The 12,078-nt window shown below is 52.8% G+C and overlaps 1 long non-coding RNA gene across 1 annotated transcript; it reads right to left on the bottom strand.

The window, feature by feature from the left end:
• Positions 1 to 385: 385 nt before the first annotated feature.
• Positions 386 to 10,369, bottom strand: LOC142819538 (uncharacterized). Its single transcript, XR_012897450.1, has 3 exons — positions 10,300 to 10,369; positions 8,972 to 9,044; positions 386 to 823 (listed from the first exon to the last, which is right to left on the bottom strand). It is a non-coding gene; the product is annotated as an uncharacterized LOC142819538 (long non-coding RNA).
• Positions 10,370 to 12,078: the final 1,709 nt, after the last annotated feature.

The following is a 12,078-nucleotide window of genomic DNA, read 5'->3' on the forward strand; positions in this document are numbered from 1 at the left end:
AGACTTTCTTTACCTTACCCCAGGGGGCAGACTACCAGGACCCCGAGACCCAACAGTCGAACTGGAGCCAGGTAGGTGCCGAGGGGGAGTTAGGAAGTGGCCCTGGGGAAGCCGACGACTGTCAGGCTGACCTCATAACACTTTAAAGTGTGTCGGTGTCGGATCCCCGCTGATCCCAGTGAGGGTCAGGCAGCCACCGCTAGGGCCCTGGGCTGGGAGGCAGTGGAGTTGGGAGGGCCCACGTCCCCCCTTGCTATCTCATATATTGGGTGGCAGTCTCCCCCTCCCTGCTCATGCATGGGGGACTGTTTGGATTCCCCGCCCTGCACCAGGGCCTGGACTGCACTAATGCTGGAACTGTGTTTGCATTATGGTCTGCCCTGCCCTCAGGCCCCGGGGGATTGAAAATCGCCGCTGGACTGTTACTCATAGGCCTGAGCACAGGTCAGGGGCCCAGGACTAAGCCAGCTGGCTTACACGGATGGCATGGGGTCAGGATTTTGTCACCCAGGAAACTAACTCCAAGCTGCTGGGCCCATGGTGGAGTTGGTGTGAGAGCACCGTGCATCTGTGTGTGTGTGCGCGCGCCTGATGCGAGGAGCTGTACACACACGGGACAAAAAGACCACCCCGTCCCAAGGGACTTACAATGTTAATATGTAACTAAATCACAAATGGGCACCTTGGATTTTCCATGCCTCCCCCTCCAGTACTAACCCGGCCTAAGCCATGTAATCGAATCGGAGCCCAGCAAAAGATGATGAAGTTGCCATGTAGGGGAAAGAACGAGTTGCCATGATGTTGAAATCCTAAACCATTCAGCCTGAATAAAAGAAAGAGGTTCAATTACTTGCTAATTAATGGTCTTGATTACTTGAGTCCTGGGCTGCAGAAGCCTCCTGTTGTCAAGGCAGAAAGCGGCCTTGTGTTTCCAAAAGCATCTGTGCTTGCTACCAGGGCCGACTTCAGGAATTAGGGGGCCCTAGGCAGTACTTGGCTGCCCCTGTGCCTGATGGCAGCCAGCTGGGGGGGAGGGGTGATTTTTATCATCTTCAGCAACACACTAATTAAATAGTTTTAAAGCAAATTTTAAATGAAGAACCTGCCGACGAACACAGTCAATTCAGAAACTGACAGTTTCTACTTTGGGCTGGCAAATGGATTTGTTGCCACTTGAATGGCTCTTTCACAGGTTCTGCTAATAGCTCTGGCAGGGTTTTTCACTTTTAAATGAACAAAAACCTCTCCGGAGGAAGCAGAGCCACAGAACAGGGACAGGAAGACACAGGAGGGTGAACATTAAAACCCAGCAGTTCCCCAAATGTTCAGGTGCCCTACGCTGCTGTGTAAGGATAAGGACAGCTCTCTCTGCTACCCCAAAACACCTGTCCACAAGGGAGAGGCTGTATGTTTCCAATGCCAGGTGCCCCAGAGGACGTGAATAGAAACAGGAAATCATTAAGGGTGCACCTACACAGCAGGGCTAAACTCAAAACAAGCTATGCAACTTGAGCTATGCTAATTGCGTTGCCTAAGTCAAAGTAGCTTATTTCGAATGTGGATGCCTCTATACAGCACGTATTTCAACTCCCCTTACTCTTCGTCCAGTGAGGGTTACAGGAGGCAGAGTAAGAAGTCCTCTGACTGGACATAATTTCAACATTTTGAAATAGCTGCTTGTGTGTAGACCGCACACTTTGTTATTTTGAAATAACGGTGGCGTGTGGACGTACCCTAAGTGGTCCCTCTCCTGCCATCTGTTTCCAGCCCCTGACAAAAAAGATGGTTAAAGATGAAACCTTTTGAAGTTGGCTTTAATATACCGTGAAGTACCTGATATTCTTATCTAAGCAATGGCAAGTGCTGATTGGTTAGCTGCCGTGTGATGCATGTTGATTAGGATTAGGGCTTGAAAATCTAAACTAAGCTTTGACCAAATGCCCCCTTGATAGCTTTCTGGTATAAACTGTCCCGCAAAAAACGATTGGAGTGGATTGGAACTCAGTAAACACTAGTCAGAGATTTTATGAAAAGCATGCTTCAATTTGCATTGCAGGGCATATTTTAAGAGGTTCAGGCTATGTCTACACTGCACGCTTCTTCCGGAAAAAGCTACACAAATTGCGAACCGTAATTTGCATAGCTTTTTCCGCTTCTTTCTTCGGAAGAGGCTTTTCCGACATTTGGCCCGTTTACACTGGGCCAAATATCAGGAAAAAACCCGTTTTTTGGAACATCCTTTCTTCCTCGTAAAACAAGGTTTACAGGGATGCCGAAAAAGCGCGTCCAGAAAATTTTTTTGGAAGAGCAGACGCATTCCCTGGATGCGGCAGAGTATCCCAGAAAAACTCTGCAGTGTAGACATACCTCAGTGAGTGATGCATGTGTATGGGCCCTGGAAGGGAAAGCTGATGGCAGAAGGAACAGGAAGCAGGAAAAGATGGGACCTGTTGTGCAAGGTGCTGTACATTTCAGTGTACTTGGGGTAGTGGGGGTGACAGGAACACCAAGATGCCTCAGTCTTGCACCAGGACCACCCTGAGCGTGGCACTATAGAAACAACGGCCAGAGAGGCCCTGCCCCAAAGAGGAGCTGGTCCTCTAGATGTGATAATGAAAGAAGGGGAAACCGCACAACAGTGAGAGCCCACAGATGACTTTGTAATGCTTGGGGGTTGTCTCTGCAGAGGTAGCAGCCGGCCTGGCTCCTGGGAAGGGAGCGTCAGTGCTTAACTGTCACCCCTGGGAAAGAGGGGTGTGGGGCGGAGAGCCCCCCGCTTTGTTTGGCCATCTGCCTCCGAGGCATAAAGGTAAAGACCCGGGCTCCCGTCTCTGTTCGGATGTTTGGCTCAGCTGTTGGTCTCCTCTGCAGCTTCCTGCCATTGTTTGTGCTTGGGGATTAACCCTGCAAGTAGGCAGGCGCGTGGCGTCCCTGTAGCTGGGAAAGGCGCCAGGACGCGCTGCCGATTGAGAGCCCAACCGGCTCCGGGCTGTGGCCACCAGCCTGCTTTGTGCAATGTGGGAGAACCGGAGCCAGTCGAGCCGCTGTGCTTTGGACACCCGGCTACAGGGCCGGGCCTCGGTGTGTGCTCAGACTTGCAGTGCTAAGGCCACGCCTGGCCAGAGCACAGATCAAAGCTCCTGCTTCTTTCTCCCCTCCAAAGAAACCGAGTTCAAAGGTTTAGCCGGGGCGTGTATTTGGCAGCGGCTGGTTTCTAGCGTGGGGGAATGCCAACAACAAGGGAAAACCAGCATTTGTGGCCCGCAGCACCCTCAAACCAGCAGCAGCATCAGAGCCGAGAGAGGTGGCTGCGTGCACATACTAGACTCAAGTCCCAGCAGGGTTAATTTCAGCCCTTCCCAAATGGAGCAGAGGAGTGCCAGGCAGGGCATTCTGGGAGGGATCTCTGGACAAGACCTTAAGACCCCGCCGTCCTGTCTGCTCTGCGGTAGCTTCAAAGCCTCCCTCTTTTGGTCAGTGTAGTGGTTTGTTTTGGGGCCCTTGCCCCAAATTTCCTGCCTGCTTGTGGTAGGTGTCTGTCAGTTCCTCCCCTCCCCTCGAGAGTTAGCTCCGCTTCTCAAGAAAGAACTAGATACGTTCATGGAGGTTAGGTCCATCAATGGTTATTAGCCAGGGTGGGTAGGAACGGTGTCTCTACTAGGGATGTTAAGGACTAGTTGACTATCCGACAAGCAAATGCTAGTAGACATGATAGTCAACTAGTCGCTTCCCCCCACTTGCTGCCTCTATCAGATAGAGGCAGCAAGTGGGGGGAGGAAGAGGGGGATACTTCAAAGTGGCAGTGCCACTTGGAGTCCGGGGTCAGCTGGGAACCCCGGGCTCCATGCAGCACTGCCGCTTTGAAACACCACTGCGGCATTTCAAAGGGGCAGCACCACCCTATCAACTAATCGAATAGTCGATGCAAAAATCCATCGACTATTCGATTAGTCAGTTACACGATACTTAACATCCTTAGTCCCTAGCCTCTGTCAGAGGTGGGAATGGGTGACAGGAGGGGGATTGCTTGAAGATTCCCTGTTGTGTTTGCTCCCTCTGGGGCACCTGGCATTGGCCACTGTCGGCAAGCAGGACACTGGGTTAGATGGACCTTTGGTCTGATCCCGTCTGGCCGCTCTGATGTTCTCTGTACTGCCTGTATTGCATATGAAGTGCTGGCAAAGGTACCCGTTTGTGTGACCTCCATGATACAGGCCTTATGGGGAGAAGGCTGAAGACTGAAATCCACAAAGGTTTGCTTGGCAAGCTTCCTGCGCCTTGTGCTGCAGCCCTGCTCTGGAAGGACAGCATGTGGGGTGGGAGAAAGGTGCCCCCAGCATTCCAGATGTGTGGCTAGTTCCGTCTTTGTGCCAGTGCAGTCTGGGCTTTTCGCTGGGCCAACTCCCTTCCCCTCCGGGGGGACCAGTCAATTTCTCTGATGCTGACCCCGACCATCAACTCGTTCCAGCTGTGCCCCCGGCCAGCAATTTGACAGTAACGCCTTTCAACTACAGCTGGATTCTAACTGCGCAACGGGTGGGAAAGACTCTGTATTTCATCCCTCCCCCCCTGCTGCCGTCAGCTACGGGATACTGCAGTCCCTTCCCTCTTCTCATTAGTGCAGGCGCGTGGGAGGGAGAAAGCCAATTGGTTTCAAGCAGGACCTTGGAATCCCATCTACACATGTCCAGTGCTAATCCCTGTGGCCTCGGCATATCTCCCCCCCACACATCATGCATCATTAGCCAGCTGCTCTCTGCTATTAGGCAGGCTTCTCTGCTCTGTACAAGCTGTGGTTTTAGGCAAGATGACCCCCCACGGTCTTCAGCCCCCTTGGCCGCTTCATCTGTGGCCAGGTCATTCCACAAGCCGTGCTTACAACAGTGGTGCAGGCTCCAAAGCAATCAACGGTTGTCCAGGGGAATTTCTTAGGTTCAAAGTGCTCCAGGAGTTTTGCCAGCAGGGCCATCCCGGTATCCACATCCGGGTAGCTGATCAGTACGTACCCCAATGTTAAGGCAGGAAGAGACCGTAACTTCTTATTGTTGAATCTTAGGACATGGCTTTATTACGCTGTTTGCTATAAGGTCCTGCTGCGTGTTTGTATGACCAATTCACTCGCGCTTCTTGTCTGCATTGCAAACTAAGTTGCGTAAGGTTCTTTTGTTTCGTTAGTAACAGTAGCACCCTTTCTGACATGCAGCCCTGCCTGACGTTCTCTGCAAGGCTGTGCGGTGTGAGCGAAGGAGGCGTGGGAAAGCCAGCACGAATGTCCAGATGGTCAAGAAGGAGTGAGAAACTTGGAGAGGTGGCAGGCCCAGAGCTGGGGGGAAAGAGCAGGCCAGGGGGACAGCAGGTGTCATGCCCACCCTGCACTCGCCATCGGTGGTGGGAAGCAGAACAGCCCTGGTTGGCTTTGCTCCCTGGCTCCCAGTCACCTCGCTCAGAGGAGGGGGCTTCGAGGAAGGGGTGGAACCCCACTGCACTCGCAAGGGGGTTGTCCCAGGCCCCATGCCCCCCCCCCTTGGGATGGCCTTGCTGGGCACAGCTGAGCGATGGGGCTGGCCACCAGACGCGGCGCTGCCACATACCCAGCATGCAGCTGCCTAGTGCACCATGACATGTGGTGCCCAATGCCACTGCGTATGGGTGGGGACCAGGGTGATCCCTACCCACACGCAAAACACACAGCTGCAGGGAGCACCACCACATTTGGGGCAACAAATTGCTCCAAATTTCCTGGTGCTCCAGGCCAGCTGCTTGCTGCATATGGGGTCTCTGACCTCCCCCAGCCTTATTCCCCAGCCATCCTCCCCTAGCTCAGTGCTGGCTCAGCTGCCCCGTCCCCACCGCCCCCGGACTCAGCACCCCGCTCCTGCTCACCCAGTGGCAGTGAGTGGCCCTTGCAGGCCAGACAGAGCAAGTGCCCAGAGAGAAGCGGCGCTTTCCCCTTAAAAGTGCCGCTTCTCTCTAGCCGGCGGCATGGCTGCCTGCGCCTTCTCCAGCCCGTGCCTCCCTCCTGGCCATGCGCCAGGTTGCCAACACTCCTGGACCGGCCATCACTGCAGTAAATAGCATCCGGCCGAGCTGGCAGACCCTCTCCCCCACAGCTTCACTCCCCCCCACACACGCTCTCCGTGTGGAGCGACCGCTCAGTCTGGGGTAGGGGCTACCTGTGCTGGGCTGTGTAGGGCACTAGCACTGGAAGAGACTGTTTGCGGGTCCCTACCACGGTGGGCCTGCCACGGTTCTGTCACGTGGCTTGTCCTTTCTAAGCCACGGGTTGCTGACTCATTGAGTGAGTTGCAGGGCCCGGCCCAAGTCCCCGCCTGGATTCCACCTTGACTGCAGCCTTGGAGAACAGAGTGGGGGATGGCTATAAATCATGGTGGAATTTGGCCTTTGTGTCTTGCGCAACGCTGGGCAAACCGAGGTTTGGATTAACGCCCAGACGTTTGGCTGATGATCTGAAGGCGCCAAACCTCTTGGTTCAGAGCCAATCATTGTCCAGGGAAGCTCAGTCCTATGTGATTTGTGCTGCACCTGATACCCTCTTGGAACTGGGCAGTGCCAAAGGGTTGGGGAAAAGTCGATTTTTAAGTAACGAGCAAACGGGATGTTTCCCGGGTTTGTGCTGGACAAAAGATGGGTCAGTTCTTAAAGAAAGTTCTTCTTCACACAGCGTGTAGTCAACCTGTGGAACTCCTTGCCAGAGGAGGCTGTGACGGCTAGGACTATAATAGGGTATGTCTACACTACCCCGCTAGTTCGAACTAGCGGGGTAATGTATGCATACCGCACTTGCTAATGAAGCCCGGGATTTGAATTTCCCGGGCTTCATTAGCATAAGCGGGGAGCCGCCATTTTTAAATCCCCGCTGCTTCGAACCCCGTGTAGCGCGGCTACACGGGGCTCGAACTAGGTAGTTCGGACTAGGGTCCTATTCCGAACTACCGTTACTCCTCGTGAAACGAGGTGTACCGGTAGTTCAGAATAGGCACCCTAGTCCGAACTACCTAGTTCGAGCCCCGTGTAGCCGCGCTACACGGGGTTCGAAGCAGCGGGGATTTAAAAATGGCGGCTCCCCGCTTATGCTAATGAAGCCCGGGAAATTCAAATCCCGGGCTTCATTAGCAAGTGCGGTATGCATACATTACCCTCCTAGTTCGAACTAGGAGGGTAGTGTAGACATACCCATAGAGTTTAAAGAGAAGCTAGATAATTTCATGGAGGTTAGGTCCATAAAAGGCTATTAGCCAGGGGATAAAATGGTGTCCTTGAACTTTGTTTGTCAGAGGCTGGAGAGGGATGGCAGGAGACAAATCACTTGATTATTGTCTTCGGTCCACCCTCTCTGGGGCACCTGGTGCTGGCCACTGTCGGCAGACAGGCTACTGGGCTAGATGGACCTTTGGTCTGACCCAGTACAGCCGTTCTTATGTTCTAACACCCGTCCGCTCCTGCGCGGTCTCTGCGCCAGCGTACCCCTGCGCTTGTGCAGGGCTGTGGGGCTGCATGAGACTTGTCTGCAAGGAGGAGCCGGGTGGGCCGTGACCTATGGGTGATTGGAGAGAAGGCCACGTGCTCTCGACTTGTGGCCTCTTTCGCTTGGCTTCTGGCTTAGCTTCTCTCCAGCATCGGGGAGCTCCCTGGAGGGAGGGTGCGCAAGGCTCCCTGTCTGACGTCCGGACATGGCGTGACACTTTCCTGCCGCTGGGTACTGCATCTGTACGCACCTTCATGTCCACTCGCTGGTATCCCAGGGTAGTCGCCTTCACAAAGCACCTGAGATGGGCACATGTGATGGAGCCAGGGCTGCCTTTGCTTCAGTAGCGCTCCTCCGGACACGGGGACGCTGACATTGAACAGTGGGGGAGGTCTAGGTTGGATATTAGAAAATACTGTTTCCCTAGGAGGTGGGGAAGCGCTGGGCTGGGTTCCCTAGGGAGGGGGTGGAATCGCCATCCCTAGAGGTTTTCAAGTCCCAGCTTGACCAAGCCCTGGCTGAGACGATTGAGTTGGCGTGGGCCCTGCTTCGGGTAGGGGGCTGGACTTGATGACTCCTAAGGTCTCTTCCAGCCCTGTGACTCTCTGGTCCTGAGCCGAGCAGCCCCATGTCGCCGTGAAATCGGGGAGAGCTACAAGTGGTCAGCACCCCGTGGCCACGTGGCACGAGAAAACATTCCCCCGTAAAGGTGAGCGATGCCCCCACGAAGGCCTGCTTCAGAGGGACCGGTCTGTGCGGCCCCAGCCTCCAAAGGCTTAAATTGAGGTCTGCGGTGGGAGAGGAATGGAAACTGGCAGCCCTTTTCGAACGGGAGCTTTTTTACGAAAAGGCCTCTGCGGTCCCCAGCGGACCCAGAGTTGTTTTCCTTGTCGAGACACGACTTACGCTCTGCCTAGGCCATGTGGGGGCTCTTTGCCCAACCCCCTGCTGGGCTTGGGGGCTGCTGTGATGAATGATTGAAGGTGAATGCTCAGTGGAGCACGGGAAAAGAGGAGGCAGGAATTAGACCTAGTGGCTGTTTCCATGGCAACCCAGTGGGGGGGATGCTATCCTTCAAGGAACATCAGACTCTTCTGCTTTTAAGGAATACTACAGCTTGCTTGGCCACCCTGTCCGCATGCCCCGGGCTGACTGGGACGCAGAGATGGCTGAGGCCCACTCACGCCCTGGAGCGGAGACCCCCAAATGTTCACAGCTGTCAGGAGCAATCAGCCTCACGGTGGACTCAAAAGCCTACATCTGACCTCCCCCAGAGCCTCGGATCACAACGAGAGGGGGCACCGGCTGGGGAGCAAGCGAGGGCGGTTGGTCTCAGTGCATGTATGTGGTCATAGGAATGGCATGCATGCGTGAGAGCGAGCACAGGTACTCTGGTGGGGGGCACGCACGGGCAAGGCCGGCCCCAGACCAAATGGTGCCACAGGCGAGGTGTGTCTTTGGTGCCCCTCCCAAACTTTTGAATACCTTATTTGACATTGCATGTGTGGTTCATCTCACGACTGTAAGACACGATGTGCCTGCATGATTGATCCCCATCCTATAAGATAACGATTGATCCCCGTTATATAAGGCATGTCTGATCCCCGTTATATAAAACAATGAATTTCCATGCTGGGGTCTGTGAATGGGCATTTAAGCCTAGATATGAGCAAATTACATTTCTATAAGCTTGGAGGAACCTTGTTTTAATGTTAAGAATCACTGAAATGTACGATTTCAATTCCATTTGGAGTTTCTCTTCCTTTCGCTCCACTCATCTGAAGAAGTGGGTTGTGCCCATGAAAGCTCGTGGTACCAGCTATACATTTTTGTTAGTCTCAGGGTATGTCTACACTACCCCGCTAGTTCGAACTAGCGGGGTAATGTATGCATACCGCACTTGCTAATGAAGCCCGGGATTTGAATTTCCCGGGCTTCATTAGCATAAGCGGGGAGCCGCCATTTTTAAATCCCCGCTGCTTCGAACCCCGTGTAGCGCGGCTACACGGGGCTCGAACTAGGTAGTTCGGACTAGGGTCCTATTCCGAACTACCGGTACTCCTCGTGAAACGAGGTGTACCGGTAGTTCGGAATAGGCACCCTAGTCCGAACTACCTAGTTCGAGCCCCGTGTAGCCGCGCTACACGGGGTTCGAAGCAGCGGGGATTTAAAAATGGCGGCTCCCCGCTTATGCTAATGAAGCCCGGGAAATTCAAATCCCGGGCTTCATTAGCAAGTGCGGTATGCATACATTACCCCGCTAGTTCGAACTAGCGGGGTAGTGTAGACATACCCTCAGAGGGTACGTCTACACAGCAGTGTTATTTCGGAATAACTGACGTTATTCTGAAATAACATAGTCCACAGCAAGTCATTATTTTGACATCAAGTCCATGATGGTGCGCAGGAGGAGTAAGGGGAGTCGGAGGAAGAGTGCTCTTTCTCGCGCTTCCTGCTGTGTAGACAGTGCCAAAAGCCGAAATAAGCTATTTCAACTTAAGCTATGCTGTTGACATGGCTCAGGTTGAGTAGCCTATTTTGGCGTTAGCCCTGCTGTGGAGAGGTACCCTGAGGTGCTACAGGACAACTAACAATTTTTTTTAACTGTATGATCATCCATCCCAGAAACATTTGACTTCAAACATTTGCTTTTCCCTTTTGTCACCAACAATGAAAACAGCATCCCAAGCCCAGCAGCCAGTGGGTTGCCTGCCCCTAAATCCAGCCCAGTGGTGCTAAGTGCCCCCCACCCCGTTGGCTGTCATAGCCCTGGCAGGACTGAGACATGCTGATCAGTGCATTGGGAGTCTCACCTTGCTGCTACCTGTTCTGTTGACTGATAAACAGAGGAGCTGGATCTTCAGGGCCGTACATTCACACCCTACAGGCACAAAAATGAGGGTCTTTGCAATGTAAAACTGCAATGTAAAACTGGCCCCTCCCTATTCCCTGACTGGTCTCCATGAGTTTCTGAGTCACTTTGGGCCCCCGGGACCTACCTGAAAAAGCATAAGAACGGCCACACTGGGTCAGACCAAAGGTCCATCTAGCCCAGTGTCCTGTCTTCTGACAGTGGTCAATGCCAGATGCCCAGAGGGAGTGAACACAACAGGGAATCTTCAAGCAATCTCTTTCCCATCACCCATTCTCAGACTCTGACAGAGGCAAGGGACACCATTCCTACTCAACCTGGGAAATAGCCATTGATGGACCTAACCTCCATGAATTTATCTAGTTCTTTCTTGAACCCTGTTAAAGTTCTGGTCTTCACAACATCCTCTGGCAAGGAGTTCCACAGGTTGACTGTGCGCTCTGTGAAGAAAAACTTCCTTTTGTTTGTTTTAAGCGTTTCCTCCTGCTGGCTCTGCGACAGCTTCTGCAGCTCCCAGCAAGCGAGCTAGAGTCACTTCTACCTAGTGCATCCTCCGCTCCGTTCTGGATGGAGGCTCTTTGTTACTATGGATGAGCTGAGAGGCAGAAAGCAGTCCGGCTGCCAATTCAGACCGCCCAGCTTCAGTTCAAAGTGCTGCTTGGCCAACTAGAAAAATACCTTTTGGCTTGCGAACTGAGCTACCATGAGAAAAGATGGGGAAGGAATAAATGGGGAAGCCCCCCAAAGACGCTTTCGTGTCTAGAACTGAAAAGTAAGCAATGGCGGAGGTGCAACTGGGGCATTCTAACAGGCTCTTAAAAAGCCCCAAACCCAGAAGACAAATGATGGAAGGTTGAACGCGCTGCCTTTTCAATCAAAGGCCCCCTGCTGAGCTCTTCCAGTCTGCTGAGCAAATTTGGATGGAGGCCTTTTTGAAAACGCGTATTTTAACCCAATAGAGTGGAATGCCTCTGAGGGAACTATTCTCATTTGAGTGTTGTGCAAACCCATCTTAGCCCGGGGTTTATTGACCTGGTAATAATAATAATACTTAGTATGTTGCCTTTCTGGAGTACTTTGCAAGCATGAACACATTTAAAATCCTAACCACCTTTCCTCCCACACTGGGGCTATGTCTAAACTTCAGGCTTCTTTTGGAAGAACCTTTCGCAGAAGAGATCTTCTGAAAAAACTTCTTCTGACAGAGCGCGTCTACATAGCAAAAGCACATCGAAAAAGCGATCTGCTTTTTCGACAGATAGCGTCCACACTGAATGGACGCTCTCTCACATGTAAGCTGTGATTGCTATGGATGGAGTGGCTACCAGGGCACTTGTTCTTTTTCCTCTTCTTGTGAAAGAACACCCTCTTCGCTGTCCAACAGTTGTTGTGATCGGTGGAGACGCCTGAGGTGAGATCTCTTTGCTTTACGCTGAAAAAGAACTCCTGACAGAGTTACCCCTGTGAAGGCAGCTTTCTCCTTGCCTCAATCTGTCAGTTCCTGGGCTTGTTAACCTCCTGGTTGCACGACAAGATTTTCTCGCTGGCACATGATGAGGCTAAGTAGGCAGGTTGAAGTCTGTGCAAACCATAGTGAGTGGGGGCGAGGGCTGTGGGAGAACAGTGACATCCTTTGTTGTGGATACACTGGAAACATGTAAGGGCTTGTCTATGCAGGGCTAGCTATTGCAGAATACGCTTGGTCAGACCAAGGAGTGAA

Source organism: Pelodiscus sinensis, chromosome 24 (genome assembly GCF_049634645.1).
Source record: "Pelodiscus sinensis isolate JC-2024 chromosome 24, ASM4963464v1, whole genome shotgun sequence".
Taxonomy (NCBI): domain Eukaryota; kingdom Metazoa; phylum Chordata; order Testudines; family Trionychidae; genus Pelodiscus; species Pelodiscus sinensis.